At 39.6% G+C, this 25,552-nt stretch overlaps 1 long non-coding RNA gene across 2 annotated transcripts; it reads right to left on the bottom strand.

The window, feature by feature from the left end:
- Nucleotides 1–8,533: 8,533 nt before the first annotated feature.
- On the bottom strand, nucleotides 8,534–24,980 carry LOC115496028 (uncharacterized). Of its 2 annotated transcripts, XR_012056838.1 has the most exons (4): nucleotides 24,815–24,980; nucleotides 14,383–14,667; nucleotides 9,645–9,700; nucleotides 8,534–8,865 (listed from the first exon to the last, which is right to left on the bottom strand). It is a non-coding gene; the product is annotated as an uncharacterized lncRNA (long non-coding RNA). The 2 variants fall into 2 exon arrangements; XR_012056837.1 differs by lacking the exon at nucleotides 9,645–9,700 and having other exon boundaries at nucleotides 24,815–24,976.
- Nucleotides 24,981–25,552: the final 572 nt, after the last annotated feature.

Below are 25,552 nucleotides of genomic sequence, written 5' to 3'. Positions count from 1 at the left end.
CTTCTGTCTGATTAGCGTTGAGAGCTGCTTTGGAGTAAATACACAGAGGGGGGAAAATTTGAATTTATAGAGATCAATTGGCTGCTTTTCTAGATCACTTCATATTGTCTGCTGCTCTGCCCACTGAACCTTTCTGCTTTCCCAGGGTATTTTTGTGGTGTCAAATACTGCAGCGAGGCTTTGTCACTTCTTTGGAATGCACATTGCATGTTTGCTGTAATACTAATGCTCTCATGTTTTCAAACCTCTATTTTAGATGTCTTTGCTGACACAAGTTGGAGTAATTTAAGAGGCAACTCACAAATAACTTATTTTTCTGTATTTTATTATGATCCCTTAATTGCAGATTTACAAGCATGAATGGAGCAGCACTATCCAACTTCTGCCCTTTTCAACCTTCTAGTCAGAAGTCAACCTTCTAGTCACAGTATTTCACTTTGTGTTAGAAAATGGTGTTACTGGCTTTCATATTCAACTATCCAAATATTTTTCTGCCAAAGGAAAGCTCAGTATTTGATTGCCAGCACTCAGAAAAATAAGATAAAAAATACCAGCACAAAATTGAACATTTAGAGCCGCAGGACTGTACCTTACACAGTTTGTTATAACACAGTAATCCTGGGTGAATTCAAATATTCTGCCTTGTGTCCTGGCACAGAACATTGCAGAGCTCTTGGTGACAAGCTGGCAGATACTGTCCCACCAGTGTTTTCCCCTAGGTAAGTGTGATTCCCAGAAATTCTTGTCACCCACCTCTCACTGCCACTCTTTCAGCTGTCCCACTCCTTCATCACATCACAGCAAAACCTCCACAGCAGCAGAGAAGAAATGGCCTCTTATCCTAATTCCTCCTGCTGTTTCACTGCACCTCTCTGTGTTCTGGTGCCCCTCAGGAGAAGCTGGTGTGAAGCCATTCCTGGCACACACTCCAGGCTTTCTTGCACTGTTGAAAAATACTGCACTGAGCTCCTTAAGCAGTGCACCAGTCACGGTTTGTGTCTCTGGACACGAGCCTTCTCAAAAGCATATGACTGAAATGGTTCTTTATTGATTGCAGCTCTTTGATAGGGAAAAAAAAAAGTCAGAAATAGATTATGAATACAGTATGGGAATTGTGAGTTATTAGGGTCATCAGGCTTCCAGCAGATGTTTTTATCCCGTAACAGAAGCTGAATAACCAAGTCTGCTTACAGCTGGCCTTGGAGCCCCATGGAGCTGAGTCAGCAAGCCAAGCTTTGTGGGGCTGGGTCTTCTCTTGCCCTTCACCATCAGCCATACAAATAAGCGTTAATGATTTGAGAGAGCCTGAATTTGTGCTCAGCACCTTAAGAGAAAGTGTGTGGTGGTATTGCGCAGTCATTGCTGAGGAGAGTGGTTGTGTTGGTAAATTTAAGATGCACATTTCCTCTTTCTGGGGAAGGCTCCCACTTCTTTGTGAAAACAACCCATGTGTTGAATATAGCTGGAGCTGCTTTTGCATCACGATGCCTGCCCTGCAGCTGTGAATCCTGCAGATGCATACATCTCTACCCTTTGTGATAAAATCTGTGTCGTGAACACTTTCTTATCACAGCAGATCAGGGGGAGAATCAGAAGGGAAGACTGAGGAAAGGCTGCTAACAGATTTGAGCTGCTTGGGAACATGGGCCACTATTTAAAGAAGGCGTCTGAGTCGTGCTTTCCCCCGAGCTGGTAATGATTGTGCCTTTCCCTTCCATGGGAATAGGAGGAGGCCTTTGGCTGGCAAATGTTTGCATATAGCCCAAATCAAGTCATTAGTTGCCATGTGGCCAACCTGTATTTTAAGGCCCTCCAGCTGAAAAGTCCATTTGCATATTTATCCAGCCAGGAACATGGTAATTAAGTCTGTGGCATTGTACACAACCCCGAGGAAAGTGTGCAATTCAATAGTTCAGAAAGACTCCTGCTGATTTCAATGGGGCTTGGAGCAGTCACACACTCGGAGGGTGTTTACTGCATCCCAGACAATCCCAGTATTTGAAGGAATGATGAAATTAAAACTTCAAATTATCAGCGCCTCTGCCATGGGAGAATACCAGCTCCACCTCTTAGACCAGAGAAAAAGCATCACAAAAGGGGTGAAGTTTGCTGCTGGATGTGCTCTCCTGGCTGCCCATGGACAAGTGCACCCAGCCTCTCCCAGCTCCCAGCAAAGCAGCTCATCCCTGATGCCAAGGTGTGGGACACTGGCTTGGACAGAACAGTGCACAAGGCTTCAGCACAGCAGGTAGGGGAAATGATGGTGCCAAAGATAAACACAAAGGCTTCAGGCTGCCATTAAAAGATGATCTAGCTATAAACAAACAAACAGCTGTAGCAGCGGAGGGTACTTGAAAGGTGGATGAGTCTTCCGTGGGGGAGGGAAATGTCTGTGGTAGGAAAAAGGCATTTAACAGAAGTGAAAACTATGTTTTATGGAGGCAGGCCAAAACCAGTTCCTGCATCTGGAGTGTTACTTTGCTAAAAGAGATGTAACAATCTTTTGTGTAATTTAGGAAAAAAAAATTATACTGTGAGCTGAAATTTTAACTGCACCCATGACTGTAAATGAAGTTTCTTTATTCAAAGGTCTGAATCATATTTATTTATTTATTTATTTATTTATTTATTAACTTATTTATTTGGATTTGTATTTTTGGGGACAGCATTACATGCTGTAAATCTCCAAAGTCTTTTTGGTTACAGTGGAAGTGTACACCATCCAAGGCTGTTCTTTTCCACAGCATACCTGGGAAACTTTCATCCTTCAGCAGCAACCTAACACACCATTTTTCTGGTTTGCATCTTCTCTGCAGCTGATAATTGTTTCATTTACACAAAACTGTGGCAAAACATAAGAAATAATGCCAAATATAAGAGCCATCTTAAAAGTAAATTGAAAATATCAAACCTTTTGAAAGGTGGTTCTACCTCCAGCCAAGGTTTGTACACTGCAATTTCTACACCTTCTTCCAGCTCCTCTGCCTCACTGGTCTCAGGTGTCTTTGCCAGCATGGGTGGGCCAGGCAGGAGAGAGGAGATTCCACAGCATATTCCATATTGCTGAATGAAAAGGGGAAGGGAAAACAGGCCTTGCCAAAAGAGAAGAAAAACTGACCCAAAGGCAGCTAAGGATGCCTGAAAGAGACAAAGATGTTGGGCCTGATTCAAATCCCATTGAAGCTGATGGAAACATTTCAATGGACTTTGGATCGGGGCTCTGCAGTGAAATGAAATGGGGAAATAATGAACGGCTTTGGAGACAAACAAATTGGGAAGGGGAGGAGGAAGATGGTATGTCAGCATAGAAAAAGTGGTCTGGCAGGAGAAGAGGGCCTGTGCAGCTGAGAACTCAGATAGGAGTTGGCAGCTCCCAGCACAAGAGCCTGGCAATGACCTGAAATACTGAGAGAGATTTGTTTGCTTGGGGTTTGTAGTGTGTGGCAGCAAACAAGGCCCAGAAACACAGAAGAGAGAAGGGCACCTGGCTGGAAGAGTGGAAAACAGAGCTAGTGTTTCCAGCCAAGGGGATCCATCCCAGGGGATTTCCCTTCCCTCTGTCCACTTCTTGATGGGCTTAGCCATGAGTTCATTTTTAGCCTTTGAATATCTTGCCCTGAAAAAAAATTCATTCCAGGCAGGTCCTGGTGTAGCAAACTGTGGATGTGACCTAATAAATTCTCAACTGCTCTGCAAAATATCTACGCTTTTTTTTTTTTCTTTTATAAAAAATAAAAATACATAATGATTCACCATGTAACTCTTAAATCCAGATTGTATTCCAGAGTTAAGCCAAACCAGCCTCAGATCCTTCTTCATCCCGGCAGAAAATCCTTTGCCTAAGATTTCTGGGAAATGGGAACATATAAGAAAAAAACCACAACAAACAGAAGTATGAATTTAATTACCAATACTATGCTCCAACCTCAAAGGGGAAGAAGAAAGATAATTGCTTAGGGTCTCTGAGTGGAATCCTGTCCCCATGGCCAAGACAACAACCAGTCTAGCCAGCATCTCAATGACAAGAGAGCAACGTGCAGCGTGTTTTCTAGTGTCAGTGATTCTGCATAGAGTCATAACAGGTAAGTGAAATGGTAATTAAAAACTAAAGGAAGTGCTGGCCAGAGGTGAGAACAGGTGGCATGGGCAGGGGGCAGCAATTTGTTGAGTATAAAAGAGCAAGATAAAAATATACAGCAACAATAAAAGCAGCATTCTCATGGGGAATTTTTGCAGACAGAGAAATAAGGATCTGAAATGGAAAGGTGGAGGGTTTTTTACCCCAACCTGCATAAAGAGCCTGGACAATATGTGTCATTCCAGCCAATGCTAACAGATTGTTATGATAAAGCAAAAAGTCCTGTGGAAAAACAGATTTGGAGCGGCAAACGTGCTTGAGAGGGATAAGTGTGAGTTTTTGAGGAGGAATGGCCACAACAAGGAGGGGAGGATGTGGTGGTTGCTGGGGGTAAGGGCTGCTGGGGACTCGTGCTGCTCGTGTGCCAGGACAACATCCAGCTGCTGCTGCTGCTGGCAGCCATGGCACCATGCCGATGCTGTCCATGCAGTGGGGATAACTCCAGGCACGTGAAGGGAGACAGAGTCTTGCTCTGACTCTCCAAGGGTGGAGGTTTGAGGTAGCATCTCTCAGAAGATGAGGGGAAATGGACTTAAGAGTGAGCTTAGATGAAAACAGAAGATTATCGACAAAAAAATCTTTTAGTGAGCCCTTTAGTCATGCGCTTATTTGGTTTTGGCAAGTGGGCAAACAGCATCTCTGAAATATTTTATTGGTGTTACAGATGGCTGCCCTGACAGAAATCCTCCTTTCAGCTTGGAAAGCCAAGGTTGATTTGGACTTAAAATTTACTTTTTGGATTTATCTTTTCCTTATTGAAAACACTCACAGGAAGCACCTGAAGCTGTTTAGAAAACAGGGAGATTTGAAGTGTTAATATATCAAATGATATTTCTCTTTGGTTGGGGGAGGAGCGCTTCCCTTCTCCTGAGGTTACAATTCCTCCTTGCCAACCTGCAAGAGATCTTCCCTTCATGCAGATAAAATATAGAGAGATATACATGGGGACTCCAGCCCTGAGTGCTTTAAGCAATCCCTTCATTTTGACATGTACTTGTTTTGGAGTTTTTGCCTGGTTTCCTAAAAAATCTTGAACTTATTTTCTCACTTCATTCAGATAAAATTATAAAAAGCCACTGAACATTTCTCTGACATAAAATGCCTTCTAGAAAGAAAATAGCATTTTTTCATGCAATGTCAGCTCAGATCTTTTGAACCTGCTCACTGATTATTTCTGTAACAGTTTTTGAATTATCATTCCTATGTTTGTTTGTTACTGCTAAATGTCTCTGCTAGTCAAGGGTTATACGGTGCATTTTATAGACACAGAAAATGAAAATAGACTATTTCACTATAATTCTTTTAAAAATGCAAGCAATCAAGAGATAGAAGTCTGTTGGAATCACTCCTTTCGCAAGTCATTTCAGACTAGTTTTAAATTTTGATACACCAGGGGAGAAAAATATCTCCCTGTATGTTTGCAAAATACCTACTTCAGTGCAAACTGTATTTTGACAGAAATCTTTGATCTCTATCAGAGTGCAAATGACTAAAAATTAAACATGAGGAATACCATGGGGAAAAGTATTCAGCACAAACTAGACAAGGGGGATCTTTTTCTTCTTCATTTGAAATGTCATTTAAATTCTCCTTTATAGACAGATATTAGGAGACACCACATTGGCTCTGATCCTGCTTTGCTCCCTTCCACCTCAGCCACCTGCAAAAGGAGATAGGTTGTGGGAGTTTGATTAAAGATGTCAAGTGGGACTGAATTTTCTGGCTCTGGGGCATTCCCAACCTGTGTGGGGCTGTGCCAGACCCTGTGGCCCCTGAGTTGTAGGAATCAGCAGCCACAGAGGGTTCCAGCCGTTCATGAATGTACAAATAAAAGAGATTACAGACATTGCACAGAAAAGTCAAGAGGTATCTTTTGATGTCTGGGAAATAAATTTGGCTTAATCCACAAAAGATTCAACACTTTGTGGCCTCTTCTGTCTGCCATAGCTCTACAACTTTCTTAGCCTCTCATGTGTAAATCCCTTTTTTGGCAGGTACCTATTCAAAACACTGATTTGGCTAGTTAGTTTAGTTTAGTTCCTTCCTGCTCATTAGAAGGATCTGATGAGGAAAAAAGCAGTGTTATATAGGTAAAAAGCAGGTGGTGAACTCCTTATTCCCAGCCAAAATCAGCCTCTACCCAAAATTCCAAAAGTAAAATATCCTGATTTACATTTACATCTCTCAGATATTTGTATGTATTTTCAGCTTGGAACAGTGCACATGATTCAAGTCTAGCCTTTTGTATGTCCTGGCAGCTTGTAGTGTTAAACAACAATTTCAAACAGTTCAATTAATATTTTTCTTCATTTTCTGTTCTAACAAATATGGACAAATGAGTCCTATTTTTTTTAATGGGTGTTTATGCTGAGAACTTTCAGTTTCTAAGGGTGCTGTATGGTCCTATAAAAATGTCACCATTTAACACATGTAAATTTAGTGAGATTCACAGATTTAATATTAAGCACATGCTGCATTTTTTTACTAGGTATAGCTTCTCACCTCCTTGCCAGCTGGAGGACTTGGAGTTTATGCTTTTTTTGTCTCTTGAGTGTTCAAGGCAGAAAATCAACACAGCCCCATCAGCACGGGCTGTGATTCTTGCAGGGGAGCAGAGCACTGCAGGATTCACTGCAGCTAACCTGCTTTGGGTACCTCTCAATGTCCAAGCATGGGGCCACGAGGACAGTCCCTTGATATAATTTGCCATGTTCTTTCAAGGGCAAAGTAGTGGTCGCAGTATTTTTGAGAGTGCTGCAGACGATTAAAATATCATTTGAGGATAGCTCGTTGGGATCACACATTGCTGCTGCAGGTCTGTCTTTCCATGTTCTGCACTTCCAATTACTTTTGGCCAGTTTCAGGCGTTAAACGCTGCCATCAGCCCCTGGCTCACAATGGGAGCTTTGCGGGGAGATGGGTTCTGTTCCTCCTCAGCCTGCTGCGACATTTCTGAGTGTGGGAGCCCCAGTTGGGTGGGAAACAGCCCCAGCAGGGCAGCTTGGTGCCCTACATTCCGCTGGCTGCTCTCAGCCCCGCTGCAATGGTTAAACTGGCAGAGCCGGGAGCGCAGGTAGCGCACACAGAGCGCGGGCTGGAGGAGCTCCCTCGCTGATCGCCATCTGGAGAGCACACACTTCGCCTCACTCTGACTTATTTTTAGGCACCAAGCTTCCTAGTCTTTAAGGGCAAAGAGAGGGGAGTAAAAATAGGCCAATTAGTGTAATTTCTAAAAAAAAAATATTCCTTAAAGATCTTGAGCAATTGCAAAGGTGACTTTAAAATTTAAGAGGGATGGAAAACAAATGGGCTGGGTAGGAAATTTGGGGCCTCTAAGAAGATCACTTAGCCAATAAATTGCCTTTTTTATTCGAGGATCTTTGAAGTATCCTCCCAGGAGGGACTATCTTAAAGCTAGCTTTAGTTAGTAGCATTGGGTTGTTAATGGCTTCCGAATGTACCTTCCCTATTTTCTAATCTTACTGTTGCCTCTTACTTTCTCTAATTGTTTTGTTATTTTTTCACTTTTTGTTTGAAGAGCAAACTTAAAACTCTGAAAAGTGGGAGTTTTGTGTAAACACAAGGATATATGTGACATAATTTCAGGCTTGCTGTGGTCTGTTCCCTGTTTGTCACACAGACTCATGTTGGTTTGTCTGCAGCATTGTGAATTTTAGGAAAAGATTTCAGTCCTGCTTGGAAATCTTGCCGTCAATTCGTTGGACATCTGGTTTCAATTTACAATGTATCTGCCTGAGGGTACCTAGCACCCCCAGAGTAAATAATAATAATACTGTTAATAATAATAACAATATCTATAATATAGTAATAATAGATGTAAATGAAGTACGTGTTCTTGTGTTTCCAGTGCGGGAGAAAACAAATTAGAAAATGAATTGCCTGGAGGTTTGCATTTACATTGCACGGATGGTTTACATTTTAAGCAACATGAAAACATTGTCCCTTCAAGGAACACCATGAATTTTTTTGGGAAGATTTATTTAAACCAAAGATTTGAGGAAATGTTAAAACCAGATGAATTCTGTACACAATAAAAGTGCTAGATCAAGGAATTTGGTTCAGCACCAACTGTGGGTCTAAGTATATGAGCAAAATCTATATTTCAAATCAGGGATGGGTAAATGTCTGCAACTCAGCAGGAAAGCAAAATGTTTTCTGAAGCTAAGTGCAGATATTCACCTGTGAAGGTTAAAAGAAGGTGACTCAATGGAATTACATATGTGGGGAAATTTTTAGACTCTCTAGTATTTCCAATTGAGTTTGTCTTGGAGAAAGCAAAATCTTTCCCAGAAAAATATCAATTTGAATAAAGCTTTCAAAGAAAACAAGAAAGACAAATTAGTGATGGCACCAATGATCATTAACTCACTCACATTTTGTAATAATAATCTTTACTTTTATTCCAAAAAAGAGAAGCAGCTTTAAGACAGACTCCACAAGTCTGTTGACTGCATCTTTCACCCAGCTGTCAGAAGTTCAGGTTTAAGGTGCCCCTCAAAAGCAGACACAATCACAACTTGAGCCTCCAGGTCTCATCTCCTGGGACCTGACTCTCCAGCTATTAAATATTCATTCAGGTGTGTGTTTTTCTTCCTCTTGTTTTTCAAGGAGAACTTCAGGGGGTCTCAAGGTCTTCATGCAGACCTTGATGCAGAAACCTCACAGGTAAAATTCCCACTTCACGGCAAGACCGAGAGCAGCAGGAACTGCAATAGAAACAATTTCAATGCTGCAGGTCACTGGAAAACACCAGAAGGAGGACAACAAAAAATTTGGTGAATAACAAATGCCTTTGTCTGTCCTGGCTTAGCTGGTTGAGCATTGCCTCAGAAGATGGTCAGGGAAAGGAATACCTGGGTGACAGGAGGTGCTGCTGATCAGAACAGCTCCTCTGTTGCAGGACATGAGCCGGCACACGGTGTGAGACATTAAATAACACTGTGCTCATGGCATGAAGAAGCACAATTTGGCTTTTAAGGAATTTACACCTAGATATGTATGCATGTGAAAGGGAAGGGTAAAAAAACATTGTTTATCTCCGTGGAAATATGCTAAAGGGAAAATTCAGGGAAGGAAATCAACACAGAATATGTTTAAGGAAATAATGACAGAACCATGGATAGTGTTCACATTTCACTACCAAATGCAATTACAGAGCAGGAAAGCTACCTGGGAAGAAGCAGTCAAAACCCAAGTTGCAAATGTCTATTCAAGCAACAGAAAATATGATTTGAAAATTAAACTTTTCCTCAAGTGAAGCAAAGAAGGAAAAGTTTCTGGAAGGTGAGAATATATGGTTCCATGTCTGAGAACTACAAGAAATTAGAAAAACAAGTAACCAGAGGCTGAAATTAATTTTTTTAATGACTCAGAACAGAAAAGAAGCACTTTCAAAAATGAAAATATGAATAAACATAGAAGTGGAATGGGAAACAGAATGGCATTTAATGTTATTTTCCAAAAATATTGAAATAATAATACCTACATTACCCTGTACCTAGCACATGTCATCAAGTTTAGACATCATCAGAGACAAAAGATCTGAAAACAGAGGGCATGAACAACAGTAAAAATTTTAAAATAGCCCTGATTCAGTCAGATATTTATTTTGTTTTAGGGAAATTTAGATCAAGCATTTATTCTCCTGGAAATGAAACATTAAATAGATGCTCTATATGTGCAGATAGTATATTTGGCCAGGTAGCTAGTGCTGGCCATTATACTATATATTATTATATACCACATATATATAGTATATACTATAGTGTATATATATATATATGTACTATATACTAGATATAGTATAATGGCCATAAGTTATGAAGATTATAGTGGCACTCTGAACTACTTTATCTTCAAGAAGAGCATAAGAGGAAATAGATGCAAATAAATCTGTTTTATTCCATCTTACAAAGACTTCAACAAGACAAGGCATGGGAAGATCAGTGGGTATTTGTGATATAGACTTTAAAAAGTTATCACAAGACCAAACTAAATACACCTGTAATTCTGGATTACAGTTTTGTGTGAGAGAGAGAGCTGTGGAAGAGACAGGACCATGGAGGAGGATTAAAGGTCCCAGTTCTGGAATAGATCCACAGTTGTGGGAAGGGGCTGGTGTTACGCTCATACTGAAAACTGAAATTAGGCAGCCAGCCCTGGCAGAGGTGTATGAGTGGGTCTGGGTAGATCTCACAAAAATGAGGAGATCAGACAGTATTCTGTCAGATGAGATCCCACTTCTTTACAAAATAATTTGCTTCAGAAGGTACAAATTAAACTAAGTATTCACTCTCTGCGATCTGAATTTGCTGTGAACTTCTGAAGAAAATTATTTAGGCATCACTATGGACAGCTCAGTAAAGACATCTGCTCAAATTCAATATGTAGCAGCAGTCAAAATTGTAAATTAGATGTTAGGCTGCATTAAGAGCTGAATGGCTGTAATACAGGAAATATGGTACCATTTATAAATCTGTGAAACAGACCTGGAGACTGAGAGCTTTCGGTTTGTTCTCTTGATCTCGAACAAAGAAAAAGAAAGAAAGAAAAACCAGAAGTTTGAGGTGGCAACAAGGGATCATAAGAGTTACAATGAGGAAACATTTAACACTGGAGTCTTTTGGAAAGAGGATCTAATTTCTAAAGAGGAAAAAATAAGCATGCAGGTAAAGGTAGAAACATATGCTGTGGTGGAAGCTGAAATGGAAATCAGATATTCTGACATTGCTCTTTTGTACAGAACCATTTCTGTGGTATTTGAAACAAGCACAGGCTTTTATAATTCTGCTTGGTCTTGGAGATCCTCTGGAGCTGCTGACATGAGGTCTGGAGTTTCAAATGTTTTTGGTCATTCAGTGTTTGCAGCAGGAGGTAATATTTCAGGAAAAATTTGATTCTTCTCACTTTTAACACTTTCCACGTTTCTAGGGACATTTGCAAAAGGCTCATTTGTATAAGTTCAAAAACTCTCTTTAATTAAAAAGCCATCTTTGTGAATGCAAATGAATACATCAAAAACTCTCAGAAGTCCACACAACTAATAATTAATCTAGATTTCAAGGACTCTCTAACACTATTACATCATTAATACCTCCCTTATTCAAGAATGAGTATCCTTCTAGCAATTAAAAGAAAAATTTAGAAGATAATTAGACACAATTCTCATCACAATATTTTACACAGGTATATGATTTTGAAATTAGGTCAAGGGAGGGAGGGAAAATAGTGATTCATTGCAGAGGCTCCAAGAAGCAGAATTACCCCATCATAACTTCTAAGTAATCTGTTTTTCTAAGTTGTCAGTGTAACAAATGACCATTGTTAATAAATTACGAAGCTAGAGAACACCTTACAGAGTATGAATAAACTGGGTGCAGTCTGACATGTGTCTTTATCAAAAAAATTGCCAATAAAATTTTTGAAAGGTTTACCTATTACAAAATCTGCAGACTGTATATTGCTTATATACCATGGTGATGGGCCATACAGAAAAAAAGATGATTACTCCTTTAATATTGCACTTGCACAGCAGCAGTGACAGAATAAACCTGGGATGCCAAAGCAATTATCCCAAAATACATCAGCCCTTGCACTCCCTGGAATAATAGAGGAAGGGATAGATGTGATTTGTTTTAATAGACCAGCAGAGATAATAAAGAATTGCTTAATGTCTTTCTTCACAGATTTAGATCTTTACGATAAGGTTTTTATGAAATGGAATATATAACCCAAATAAAGTGAAACCAGATTTAATGAAATTGCCTGTCAATAGCACATTTACAAGTTTGGGGGGTTTTCCTTCAGACTGGTTACACAGTCTTTTTTTTATAAGTATTAATAGTAACTGTACTTGGATGGTTCTCTGAGCACTCAAAAGTTATTTTCATAACTGATAGTATGGTCTGGTGGAAGACAATGCCCAATAGCTCAGGCAGGTCTCAGCAGTTCTGATACTCCAACTCTGACACTGGTTTTGTTACTGATCTGCTCTTTGACCTTAGATGTAGCACATGAGGTAGTACTAAGTAGTTGTAAATAGTACCAAGAGCACAGAGTTTCTCACGGCTTTAATTAATGTCTGTGAAGAGCCTGAAAAAAGCCCTCATGAAGCCTTGTAGGCTTTCTAGGCATCCAGAGTATTATTGTTTGAATAGTCTGAAGCTATAATAGCATTTCAAATAAAGTTGAGTACACAAAGATAACAAAATTTCATTTATGTTTTAATATTCAGAAATTTCAAATAAAATGTTTCTAAGCTGAATATTTTTATAAGTGTACAATCAAATGTGCTCATAAGCATATATTTACTGCACTTTGCCATTTTATCTGTAAACAGTGCATCAAAATTTTGGGGGAAAAATAATTTCCTGTTCTGTATATTCCTCTGCGTGGTTGGGCTGCTGAGCATTCAAGAGATTTCAGCAGAAACTCAATAGGATGCTTTTTGTGTGAGCAGCTCAAAGATCAGTAGGGCAACCTGGTATGCGACAAGATGAATATTACATCTGTTAGTGCCGAGTGTCTCATTTCCCAGCACTGAGCTGAAACTGTTCCTGTTACTTTTCCGAAGAAATCTTTAAGGCTCTGTTGAGATCTGGTCTAGATAGGAGCTGAGGTCAGGGAGAGGATTCCCAAGTGATTTACCAGACCTGCGCCTCTGGTAGTGGCAGAAGCCTCATCCCTGGAAACGTTAAAGGTGAGTTTGGTCAGGAGTCTGAACAACCTCTTGGAATTACACGTCTCTGCTTACAGCCAGGGGCTTGAACTAGATGACCTTTAAAGGTCCCTCCAACCCAAACCATTCCATGGTTGTGTTTCCAAACACTTGGCAAAAACTGGATCATTAATATTCTGAAACACTTGGCAGCAGAGCCATTCCTTTCTTTGAAGAACTAGTGCTGTTCCCCTAGAAAGAGTTTGTAAAGCAGGAATTCCTCCACTGTTCTAGGAATCCTTCCCTCATTCATCTCTGCCTTCTCTGATATGCCCTCTGATAGTTTCCTGTCAAGTCAGAAGTAAAAAGCTCAACAAACTTTTGCTATTGATCTTCTGCTCCAGGACCAAACATGCACAATTTCTGATGGGTGCAATTTTACCTACTTTTGTTTTGAGAGGTTCTCTATAAAAGACCATTAAGAATGCAGAGAATAACTTCTGAAAAAACACTGGGCGTCACATGGGGCAGGTTCTGTTTCTCAGAACCAAGCCAGCATCCAAGCTGTTAGTCTGTATGAGCATAGAAACTGAAAAAAAAAAAAAAAAATCAGGTAGGGAGTTCAAATTGTCCACTAAAAAATCTGGAAGTTTAAATTGTCCACTAATTAAAATGATTAATACAAGCAGTAGCATGGAACCAAAGAGCTGAAACAACAGCAATCTCAATCCCAAATACAGCCACGTTTTAAAACCTGAAGGAAAAGCAAGCATTGAAGGGGATTTCAGTGACAATGTTCATGAGTATTTTTGTGTCTGTTTGAGATGAAGGAAGTATCAGAGCAATGGGAGAAGAGGAAAACAGCAGACCCAGAAGGATGTTAGAGCCCAGAGGACAAGCCAACAGAGTGTTCAGGAGCAGTGCTGGCTCCATGAGGTGATTGAAGAAGTCGGTCTTGGCTGGACAAAATGTTATTGAGGCCCAAGGTGTAACAGCTGCCCTTCATTCCAGAGAGCTGAAAATAAGCACTTACAGTCATTTATGAAACTATAGCAGCCTCCAAATCAAAGCCAAGAAACATGTCATCACCCAAACAGCACAGGCAAGTGCCTGGCCATTGAGGAATATTTGCTGAAGTGAGGAGAAGGAAGCAGAGGACATACAGACATGGGGCAGAAGTCCAGAAAGAGAGAGTGAGATTAGTTACCAGAGTGCAAGATGTGACTGGAGGCATAGGCAAAGGGGAGATCTCCTACTATTTGATTTTTTTTGTGTATTCAGGAAGATTAGATTTATCAGCCTTCAGAAGTATGTAAATTTGGATGGAAGATGCTCCCGTTTTATCCAGTTTTTCCTTCTCTCTAGAAAAATCTAATTTTTTAGCTAACTGCTTGAATCCAAAGGATGAACAATGTGCTTTATTCAGGGAAACCTGTCTGCATGTTCATCTTTTTCTCCTGCTCTTGATCCTAACAAGGCATTCTATGAGACTGAACACAGAAAATGCAGAAATATTAATCAGAATGATACCCCACTGGTATATTATGAAAGAAATTCAGAGACTCACAGTAAACCTAGAGACCCACAAATGGGTATTTCACATCTTCAGAATCTTCTCTCTCCCTGAAAATTATGAACCTGAGCAAATTGTAGAAAGTTTCCAGTGAAGTGAGTTGCTAATTTTCAGCAGGAAGCAGTATGGTCCAAATGGAAACAAAGTCCACAACCAGGTTCTTGCCAAGAGATTTTCTTCCTGCAGGTACAGAGGCAGAGGAAAACCTGTAGAAGACATTGCAGTAGTGAAAATCTCATCCTCCTGTTGCTTCTCTGTGCTCCACTCCAGCATCTCAACCTGTAGCATAAAAGATTTAAATCAAAAACTTTAGATAGCTTTCTTTATTTTCTCCTAGGAGTCTAAGAAAGTTTGCTGGGAAACTTTGGATGGAGTTCAGTGGGATTTGGAACAGGTACTCAGGGAGAGGGCTGAGGAAAAATTTTGGTGGCTTCAGTGTAAAAGTAGGAGGGTGGTAGTCAGAACAGTCAGGAAATGAAATGGGGTAATGATGCACCTAATAACTTACTGAAAATTCTGCAACAGGGAATAGAGCCAAAATCTCAGTAGAGATGTGAGTCTTTATTTCAAAACAGAGCAAGAAGCCTCTTGGCAAAGTTCCCAAAAGCAAGGTGCGCAGCTGAAAGAATTATTTCCAAACAATTCCATTCCAGAAGTACAGATTGAAAGGAGATTACCATGGCTACCCCCAGGGCATGACTAACCAGGACTGGTGAGGTAGATCAAGCTGGGGAACTCTCTAAAGGCTGACTTTTCAGTAACAAATTGTGTGATAAGGGCCAGATCCTCAGCTGGGCTTGGCAAGGGCAGCTCTGAGGACATCAGTGGAGTTGTGTCATTTTGTGCCAGGGGAGAACTTGGCCCATGGCATGCACGCAGAGATGATTCATGGTTTAATATCAGGTAACACAAGGCTCTGTCAGAAAGACTTTAAACTAATAAACTGTGATAATCTAATCTTGTTATCTCAAATACAAACCACTTCATCAAGCTCAGATTAAGTCAGTATGGGCTACATCTTCCCAGCCCTTTAGGAGGAAAAATGCAGTAATTTGCCATCTGGTAATGTGAGGGTCACATGGAAAGAACAAAAGCATCTCAATATATGTAATCTTTTGTATCCTAGAAGTTTGGGATAATGATTCTACTGTCAAGACCTATTTGTAGGAAAGTTATAATGAGGGGATATGAAGAAATAGTCATTATTGCTCAGCTCAGAAAGCTTACAGGGCTTGCAAAACAGGGTAGAAGTTTTGCCGAAATACTGGTATTGTTCAGGCTCTGATACACTGACTTTTCTAATATTGCTTCATTCATTTTTTCATTTTACATCTATTTGTACAAGCTTGGAAGTCAATGCCACGAGTCAGTCTGTACTTATTTGGGTGAAACCAAAATCCCAGGATACTTGACCTCTTCCTTTTGTGCAATCCTATATTGCACAAGAATATCTGTCCTCCCACCTTCAGTAACTAAAATTTGGGGTGACTTTCCCAGCTTATTAACTTTCTCACACTATTATTTCTCATATATTTCTCAGATAGTGCAAGGTTATCTTTCTTTTTTGTGCGTAATTTTTTTGGAAGTCAATCCTAACTCAGCTGTTGGTGGAAAGATTTCTGTTTTGAAGACAATTGGAACAGTTTATTAAAATGTATTATGTCAAATTCTTTCTGATAAGCCCTTAAATGAGTGAGATAATAGGCATAAAATTTATAAAAGATCTGGGGAAAGGAGCAAATTAAGACATTCTACAGAGGTTAACAGAAAGTAAAGGGATTGCAGGGAGAGGTAGGTTTTGCTTAGACATAAGGAAAAGCTTTTTTAATATTTAACTAAGGTTAACATAATTTAAAAATCACTCCTCTGTTATTTTGGACTTATTTATAACCAAGTCTTTAAAAATTCAAAGTAGCTGCACATGACAATGGCTGTTGATGAGACTTTTAGGCAGATGCCATATTCCACTGAAGCTAATGAGTGCCCTTTGCTTGATCTCATTTGGCTTTGGGATGCTCCATTTACCTTTTAATCAAAATCTTGCAGTCATAATTGAGCTGTCTTGGTATTGGAAGTATTAAAGGTGTGTCAAGACACTCTCTTACTAATCCAGGAAGGGACAGTCTTTCCTGAATCCCAGAGACACTTAATGGTTTATGGGACATGACTTTACTCTAGGTGTCATCTTTTAAATAGCAAGTAAAATTAAGGTCTGGCCATTTGTGATTATAAAAGATCATTAATTTCATTAAGAATTGAGGTGCTCAATTCCCTTGCATCTAATTGAATTGTGCTTAAGTTACATTTCTTTGTTTTTCTATTATTTCCTGCAAAAGAGTGATTTGTTCTGATATTTAACCTGCAGTTTAAATGATGAGACATAATATCTGTAAAATGGACAGCCTTAAACCCACATAAACATCTCTGACAGCACTTAATTTATAAGTGTTTCTTTAATATCCCATTTTTTGTTCCTCTGTGATTATACTGGCTCAATAATGCATCCATGATATAGGATATATTATGTATATGCACATACATCTCTCACCCTGTAAGTAATATAAAATTTATCATATGTTCATCATTCATTAAGAATTAGATGAGATAAACAGTGTGGGAAAAGTCTTTGCTCCTCACATGGAAAGATGCATCAGTTTTTTCTTTGAAACCTCCAGATAATGAACATCCGAACTGAAACAAATAGGTCCTAAGTTAAAGGACACCAAGCTGTCAAAAAAATTATCAGCAAATATTCATGAATATCTAAAAAAGGAAAGAAATTGTTCATAAATAACTGATAATTGTAAATAATAATTTTTGATATAATATTTCAGCTGCTTCAATAATAATGAAAAATATTTTTAGGCACATGAGAAAACTGTTGTGAAATACTTTTTTTAAAAATAACAGATTACTGCTTCTAGAAAGAAGAACTTATTTAAATTTGTTCCATTTTTGAACTTGTAAGGTTTGTGGCGATGAATGCAGTGACAGAGAATGGACTGATGCAGCAACCCCAGCTCCTGTGGGACAGAGGGACCCACTGTGTGAGTGGGGATTCTCCTTCAGGCCCTCAGTGCCTCAGTTTAGCAACCTGAGGAAAATATCCTTTATATTGTATCTAGGGAAGTGTAGACTGCATGCAGGTGTGCTCCTACAGGGTGGAAAAAAGCATTAAAAAGTCCTGACAATGTAAAATCAGAGATAAAATTGGGAGTTCTCTTCTGATTTGTTCAGTCATTAGATATCTTAATTTTATCATTGAATATGCAAGCATATACAGGTTTTAATTGCAGATTAACTGACTGCATAGTCTTTGATTTTCACTTTTGACAATTGGAAGACAAGTATATACTATTATCAGAATTAGCAAAACCATTTAGACTTCAGATTGAATTCTGAGGTGTTATGTGTTGAGATAATATTTCTATGGTTACCCAGAACTCTTCTTCATTTAAGGTGATTAAATCATTCACAATCAATTTGTTAGCCAAATTTTGAACTCCTTCCTCAGTACAGACTTTAAGGATTCAAGACAAGTTTGGATTTAATGATAACTGAATAAAGGCAGGGCACACAGGATTCATCACAGGATTTGTTCTTGTTTGAGGAAATGCACATCTTACTGAAGGATTTCTCGTCAGAGGAATATCGATTGCCAGTGACATTCTTGAAAGCATTAGTTTAGAAAAAAAAGGAGTTTTTCCTATGATTTTCACAATAAATACCTGGTTTACTTCAAATGCCTGACACCAAGATGGAGATGGTTATAATAAAAAATATATCTTAGAGAGTGGACTGCAAAAGGCCTGCTTGTAGTGTTTATAAGTGTATTTGATTTCACATTGCTCTTTTTCTTAAGCTATCTCAACAACAGTTTAACTGCCTGTGCTGCTGAGTTCCTCTCAGAGCTCTCTGCCTGATTGCAGCAGCCCAGGACTTGGTGCAGCTCCCTCTGCTCACCCACTCTGCTCAGGCAGCTGTGTCTCTGCTGGGTGACTCCGTTGCCACAAGGCTGCAATGCCTCTCCTAAACATTTTGCTTATTTTTAAACAATCAATAATGTATTTCTAAGTATCTAACTAGTTGCACTCCTACAAGGTTTGCAGGTTCAGACTCCTGTTAGACTTCAATTGAAACCTCATCTTCCTCAAATATTCCATTTCCATGCCTGTTTGGATTGTGTCAGTGGTCTGGTAGTATTCATAAGCAAATATGATTGTAATTTAGGCCTCCTCTTGTCAATGATGCATGAGAGATTTACAAGCATTAATACGAGTTAGGATGTAAATCCCTTGCTCAACAATAGCAGAGAATAACCCCCTTCATATAGATTCTGATGACCTATGAACCAAGGGTCAAGTGGGCCGTGCCACAAATTATCTGACAGCAACAGATGCCAAAGTCTTGGGAAGCAAAAAAAAAATAACAAAAAACTGAGGGCTAAGAAAATGCTCAGTTCATTTTCACAAAGCAAAAAAGCAATTGCAGCTATTCCTATAACTTCATGCATCAGCCACTGACACAGCCACAAATTATAAGAAGCAAAACAAAGATTCCTTCTTGCCTGGCAGCAAACTTCCTTCTTCCTCCAAAAATACACAAAAGCAGCTCCAAAATAAATAGTCATCACAATTAATTACCTACCCAAACTGAGGGCTGTGCAATAAATCTTTAAAGTTTTCAAGTGCGCTTTCAGTATAAGGGAATGTTTGGAGAGTCGAGCAGCAGAAACCACAGAGTATGTCAATTCTGAAAATAAATGGTGTTTTCATAACTCTGAGATAATCAGATTAGTTCTCCACTCCTTTGCCTCAAGTTTTGTACCTGCCTGACTCCATTGATTTCAATAGGGGTTTAATCTATGGCACATCAGGTCTGTATCAGTCCTACATCAATTGTAAACTGATTTACACCAGTTGTAAGTTAGAGGAGGATCACACCCACTGTAATAGTTCCCAGGCCATATGGTTTGTTCTGCCTTTGCAGTTTATTCTGAAATCTCACATTATTGCTTTTGGCTGTTGTAGGGTTTTTCTGCTATCCCACAAGGGTGTGAGGTCCTGTGCATGCAGGGAAAAGGTACAGTCCAAACCAGGGGAGTGCAGGACCCTTCAGCTTTTATTTTCTAACCTCATTAAAGGCTTTTTCTTTTTTTGTTTTTTTCCTTTTTTTTCTTTTTTTTTTTTTTTGTTAACTAGACAGTGCTTTTGCCCAACTAGTGATGAAAGTCCCAAATACTGCATAGATATTTGCTCTTGTGAAATCTGTCTGTGAACACAGCACCTGACGTGATAGGAAGCCCCAGCAAAAGTCCCGGTGGAATTAGGGCTGTGTTGAGATAAGGGTGGAAAGGAAGAAAAGAGAAGCATAGGCATCATTTCCAAAGCAATTATACATATGATCACTCTCACTCATGTGAGGAATGTCCCCAAAATCTGCATTTTGCTCAATATAACAGGAACAGTTTGAAGTTTTAATTCAGTGAAACGGCTTTGAATAACCTGGCTGGACCATGCCCACCATTACCAGACTTGTCAATTCACACTAACAATGCCTCAAAACAGAGCATAAGGAACCTCAGGATTCATATCCATTCCACAGTTTGTTGAAAATCTGAACATTAATGAAGATAAGAGCAGAATAAGACATTGGAAAGTTGCAAGGGGCTGTGGGTCCTCATTTTTTTGAAGATGATTCTTTTGGCAAAGATATTCTGTGAAATTGCAGGTGGCAAGGTCTTGTTCCTGGGTTGCCATGTGAGCAGTGAAGCTCAGTAGCATTTGTTACTGGTGTCTAAACCCTTTCCTTTGTGTTGCAATCCCCTGTGCAGGGACTTTGAGCAATATGACCCCACTGCATGTTCCTTTGTCCCAAACTCCAAGTCTAAAAGTTCCATTATCTCAGGTTTGATTCGGAGTCTGTTTTGCCAGCCCAAGAACAAACACCTTTGTTTCTTGCTATGTTAAATGCAGTGTTAATTAAAAGATCATAATCATTGCTCCCCTTCCCCCATGAAACCCAGAGAGGAGAAAAGGCCTGCCCTCTGTGTGATTCATGCCTGTGACTGAGGGGATACCTATCTTGCCTGGGTATTGCTCAGAATCACAGTTCATCAGCTTGGATCACCAGCAGGGCAGACACCAGGGGTGGGGCAGAGGCATAACCCAAAGGGCAGAATGGGAAAAACAAGGGGCCAAAACAACAGGGGCACAGGAGCAAGCACTGCATGATGAAAAACCCTTTGTGAGGTTTTACAGTAAAAACGAGTGCCTCTCATTAAATCTCTTTGCAGACATCCATGCAACAACTGAAGATGTCATATCCCATTTCATTTTAGCCTTTTTGTTCTCGCAGCTGCCATCAGCCTTGTTTTCCCTGCAGACGCTCTTGCAAACAAGATGCCAGATCTCGAGGGGATTTCTGCTTTAGAACAAAAAATTGCAAATAAATGGAGGACTGTAAAATATTTCAGTGGAAGGGAAAATGAATAAATTATGGGGGCTCTGACCTGCTACTGTTTTTTTGTTTGTATTTGTTCAGAGACTAGCGGCAGGGGAAACTGGAAATTATTCTGCACAGGCATTATATTTCATGCAAGATAATACGCATTTAAAATTATGACATCATCTTTCTTGTACTAATGTGAGGTTAATTGAAAGGCCCTTTTTTTTTTTTTTTCTTCTAGTTTTGAAAGGGATGGATAAAATCTGCACTGGGTCCACAGTGTTGCTGCAAACTTGAATGGAGTTCATAAGTGCTGTGGTTACCCTGGAAAATAAACCGGTGGCCCATTTGTACCTGAATCAACAGCAGGGGGGTTTTGTGGCAGAAGAAGGCCTCCAAGCTGGAAGAGCCTTTACAGAGGTGTTTCATATGTTGTGCATATTTACAGATACCGTGGAGAACGCAGCAGGAGCAGCCAGTGAATCACCAGAGGGTTTATGTGCAGGAACACAGATGTTGAAACGCTGCTGGCCATGTTCACTTAGCCAATTTGGGTACAACCCCAAAAGATATTGCTTCCATACAGTTTGGCAGAAACAGACATTTGGTTGCAAAGGCTTAATGGTTTTGACTCTTCCAGCATTTATTGAATGAAGAGTGTGAACATGACTCTGATTGCCTCTTTATTTTCAAGGGAGGGTAAAAAACCAGCTTGTTAAAACTGTTTAGAAGTCCCACTCCAAAGGAACCCATTGGTATTTAAAGGGATCAGTAAAAACACCCATTTTGAACAATTTAAAGGATTCTGTGAATTGCATGTATGCCTCATCTGACACAAACACTTATTTTCCCTGAAATAATGTCCACTGAATTGTATAGAATTTGAAGCAAACCTTCTATTCAATACAGCAGCACCATGCATCAGGGCACTGTGCATTTTCAGTGACCTATGAAATTTATATTGGGAATAGATATTTAAAAATTGGAAGAGAAACGAAAAAGAATATGCCAGTCAGGGCCAGTTTATTAGTGGACTTGTCAGACATAAGTCAGCCTGGAGTTATCACCTAAATATCTGCCCATATGCAAGAATAAAGAATATATATGAGGGTATATTTATATATTAATGTTGTTTTAACCCCAGCCAGCAACTAAGCACCACACAGCAGGATGGAGGAGAGAATAGTTTGGTATAAACATTACTCAGCAATGAAACATCAGTGAGTTATCAACATTGTTCTCATGCTAAATCCAAAACACAGGCCTATACTAGCTACTAGGAAGAAAAACTTTATCTCAGATAAAACCAGGACAATTGACATAAGCACATATATCTATGCATGTATGTAAATTTATTTATGTGCATTTATATGAAAGAAGATGCAAGAGCAGGGAAAACATAGATATTGAAAGGGAAATCAGAGTAATATTTATGCAATTTGAAACTAAGGAGAATCTAGGAAAAACAAGTCTAGATGAAAGTAGTAAAGCAGTTGCAAGTCTTGGATAGATTCCTTTTTCCATGTGTTTCAAATAATTTCTTGGACACCCCCTTGGCCATCACTATTTACATGTAGCTTTCAGTAGCCATAACCATTGCACCTACCTACAAGTGTGAGACCTACTTGCAACGCTTCAAGTGGTGATGAATTTTGCTCATATTTGTAACCTTTCACTTTACAGCTTTGACATTTCATAAGATAAAGTGGAAGGTGTTTATTGCTTAGTGAGACTTGTTAAATGGATTAAAATGTGAGATAAAGGCTTAACTCCTTTCATGTAGCATAGATCAAGTTCAGATTGCATTAGATCTTGTACACCTAGATCTGCTATACATGCAGAAAAATACATGTTTCTATAGAGAAGAAAAACTTTCTGTCAGTGAAAGGCCTGCCAGAAACAAGTCAGTTCAGGCAAAGATACAAGTGCCTGCTTTGCCTAGGAGAAATATTCTTGTCACATAAAAACCCCACCATTAATCAAAAATCACATTATAGCTTCTGGAATGAAGTTTCCTTTACTACTCTTTAATAATAAGTCTAAGATAAGATAAAATTGGTAATTGTACCTTCTCTTCTGATAGAAGATAATACTAAAGTGGTATAGAAATTTGAGTTACAAGAATATATTCACCCTGCTAATAGGCTTCCATTATGTGGTCTTTACTGATTTATTCATTACACATTTTCCCCACATATAGAAAAATTTAATTGAAAGTTACTTATTACATTGTTACAAAATGTTAACTAGAAAGTTTTCTTTAATCAAATGATCATTAATGCTGAGAGAGCTGGTTTACTTCAATAGTGCATTTATCAGGAGCAAGAATAACACAGGCATTGCCAACAATGATTTCACAGCATTGTTTGTTCTGCAAGCACTTTCAGGGACTAAACAGATGCTTTTGCAGCTTGCTGGGATAGTATAATACTTTATTTATATTTATGGCTTTTCATGATCAAAGATCTAATGACAAGTGAAATGCAGAAAGGTATATAAATAATATTGTGCCTTATCAAAGGAATGACATTTCCAAGGATGGTAAGAGCTTGTAAAATCAGATTCTGCCTCGTGCATGTCCCACAGAAGTAAGTGGAAGACAAGTGTTCATCACACTGTCTCAGGCAGGAAAGCAGCTTGGCATAGCATCCTCCAGCAAAGAAAGATGGAAAGGGGAAAGTGTACTGGAAGCTGTAGCCGTATCTAAGACACTTTTGCATATTTTGCATTCCCTGGATGTGAGTTTTATACCTGTCTGGTACAGGTGATGTCCTGGCAAGAACATCACCCATACCCCTGGGAAAACTGAGGGGTCTACTTCTAAATGGACCAATGCCCCTTTTTTCTGAAGTCCTATGCAAACAGAAAGCTAAAAGACATCTTTTGCCCTGAGGAGGTGGAGGATGAAGCACAAATATATTCCCAGGTGGACACACTCAAGCAAAGGAAAATCTCCAGGCAGGCAACAGTGTAAGTGCACATGGCAGAGATTCCAATCCTGTCCTATGCAGCATCTTTTTGAGTTAATTTTGGCATGTAACTGGATGTAAAATCTATCATAAAGCAGGTAGGAAAGTCCCGTTGCACACCAGATTTAATTCTCTGCAGCCAGTCCAGCAGCCAATGGTTCCCAGAGCACCCAAAGAAGACAAGTATAAATCTGTTCTCTTGTGTAGTGGTTACAGACAGACAGACAGACACAGCCCACCCATAGAGTATATCCAGGCACCTTCCCTGAGATTTTAAGACATGTTTGCAAATATTTCCTGTGTTTGACAATAACCATAACTACCCTGTAAACATCTCTTTTATTTCTGATTGCACACGGCTCAAGAAACTGCAGAAAACTGAGTCATGAGGCACATTCATAAACTCCGTGGCTGGCAGAACCACAATCTGACTCAGACTCAACTGCCAGTGTTTGTTTCCACGGTAAATTCAGTGAAAATCACAGAAGCAGAGCAGCTAGTGGAAGAAATACCAACTAAGACACAAAAATAAATGAGAAAAATTCTAGCTGCAAGTTCAGAGACATTGACCCACATGCTAATCTGAAACAGAGACCTTACACCCCTTGTTACCTCATATCAACCCTGAGATGAAGACACTGCTGCCCTTTAGTCTCTGGTAACGATTCTGGGACCACAAAACCAGTGATTTAGAAGATATGTATGATATAATTACATGGTCACATGCATTGAAATCTCCAAGCAATTTGCCATGACCTGTTAAACACTTATTCTGGGTCACTTCCAGTTCCAGCTGTAGCTGAGTGAACGTTCATTGACGGTGCAAAATTCCTGTGCAAACCTTACAAAATGCCTTTTCACTGGGCATGGTGCTGCCCCTCATCTCTGCTGCTGGTTCCATCCCAGTAGCCACACCAACCTGTCCCCACACCCTCTTCCTAACCCACAGGAACATGAGCAATCCTAGGAAGGATTTAACAAAACTGCACTGACACAAGCTGGTTACTTACTTTGTTTTCCTAAATTTGATGGTTTCCTTCAAGAGCTCCTTGCAGTAAACAAACCTGAATGGTGGTTATTTCTGAAGCTGCTCATACCCTGTGTGACGGCTTCTAGCCTGGAGCTCTGCTTTGCAACTAGGAATTATATAAGAAAACCACACATGCTCAGTGATGTTATGCAATATCTGAAGAGGGGTATAATTGTTTGGAGAAGCCAAATTCAGAATTGATGAGTAAGCATTGCTGGGGAGGCAAAGCCTTGCTCTGAGTTACACCCATGCACAGGCAGCAAGTTGAGTTGCTTGCAAATCACATTTATAAAATGGTGCCTCTTCTGAGCAGAAGTTAGCCTAAGGAGGCTAAGCTGGAGTAATTTAAAAATTTTCCCACCCTTCAAAGCCAAATTCTTCCTTGCCTTAGACCTCTGCTGATGTCAATAGTTTTGTTGAGACTGTAAATCAGGCCAGAAGTTGGCCCTTGTTTGGTCCAATTACCCCATAATAAACTCCCTGAGGACTACTGTACTGATATGTGATTTGTATCCTTTCTCCTCTGAAATGCTGTATTTATGTTTATAGATTGAGTTAGCAGTTCTAAGGGAGGGGAAAGGCTGCCTGAATCATTTACAAATGGGAAAATCCATATATTTGAGACCTGGTATGAAATATTTGCTTTTGAGCTGTAACCTTGTGTACTACTAAACTGCTGTCTAAAGTAAATATTTACAGCCAAGTTGCAACAGGTCCT

This window comes from Taeniopygia guttata, chromosome 7 (assembly GCF_048771995.1).
Source record: "Taeniopygia guttata chromosome 7, bTaeGut7.mat, whole genome shotgun sequence".
Taxonomy (NCBI): Eukaryota; Metazoa; Chordata; class Aves; order Passeriformes; family Estrildidae; genus Taeniopygia; species Taeniopygia guttata.
Note: the sequence above shows the minus strand (reverse complement) of the source record. Positions and strands in the feature narration are given on the sequence as shown.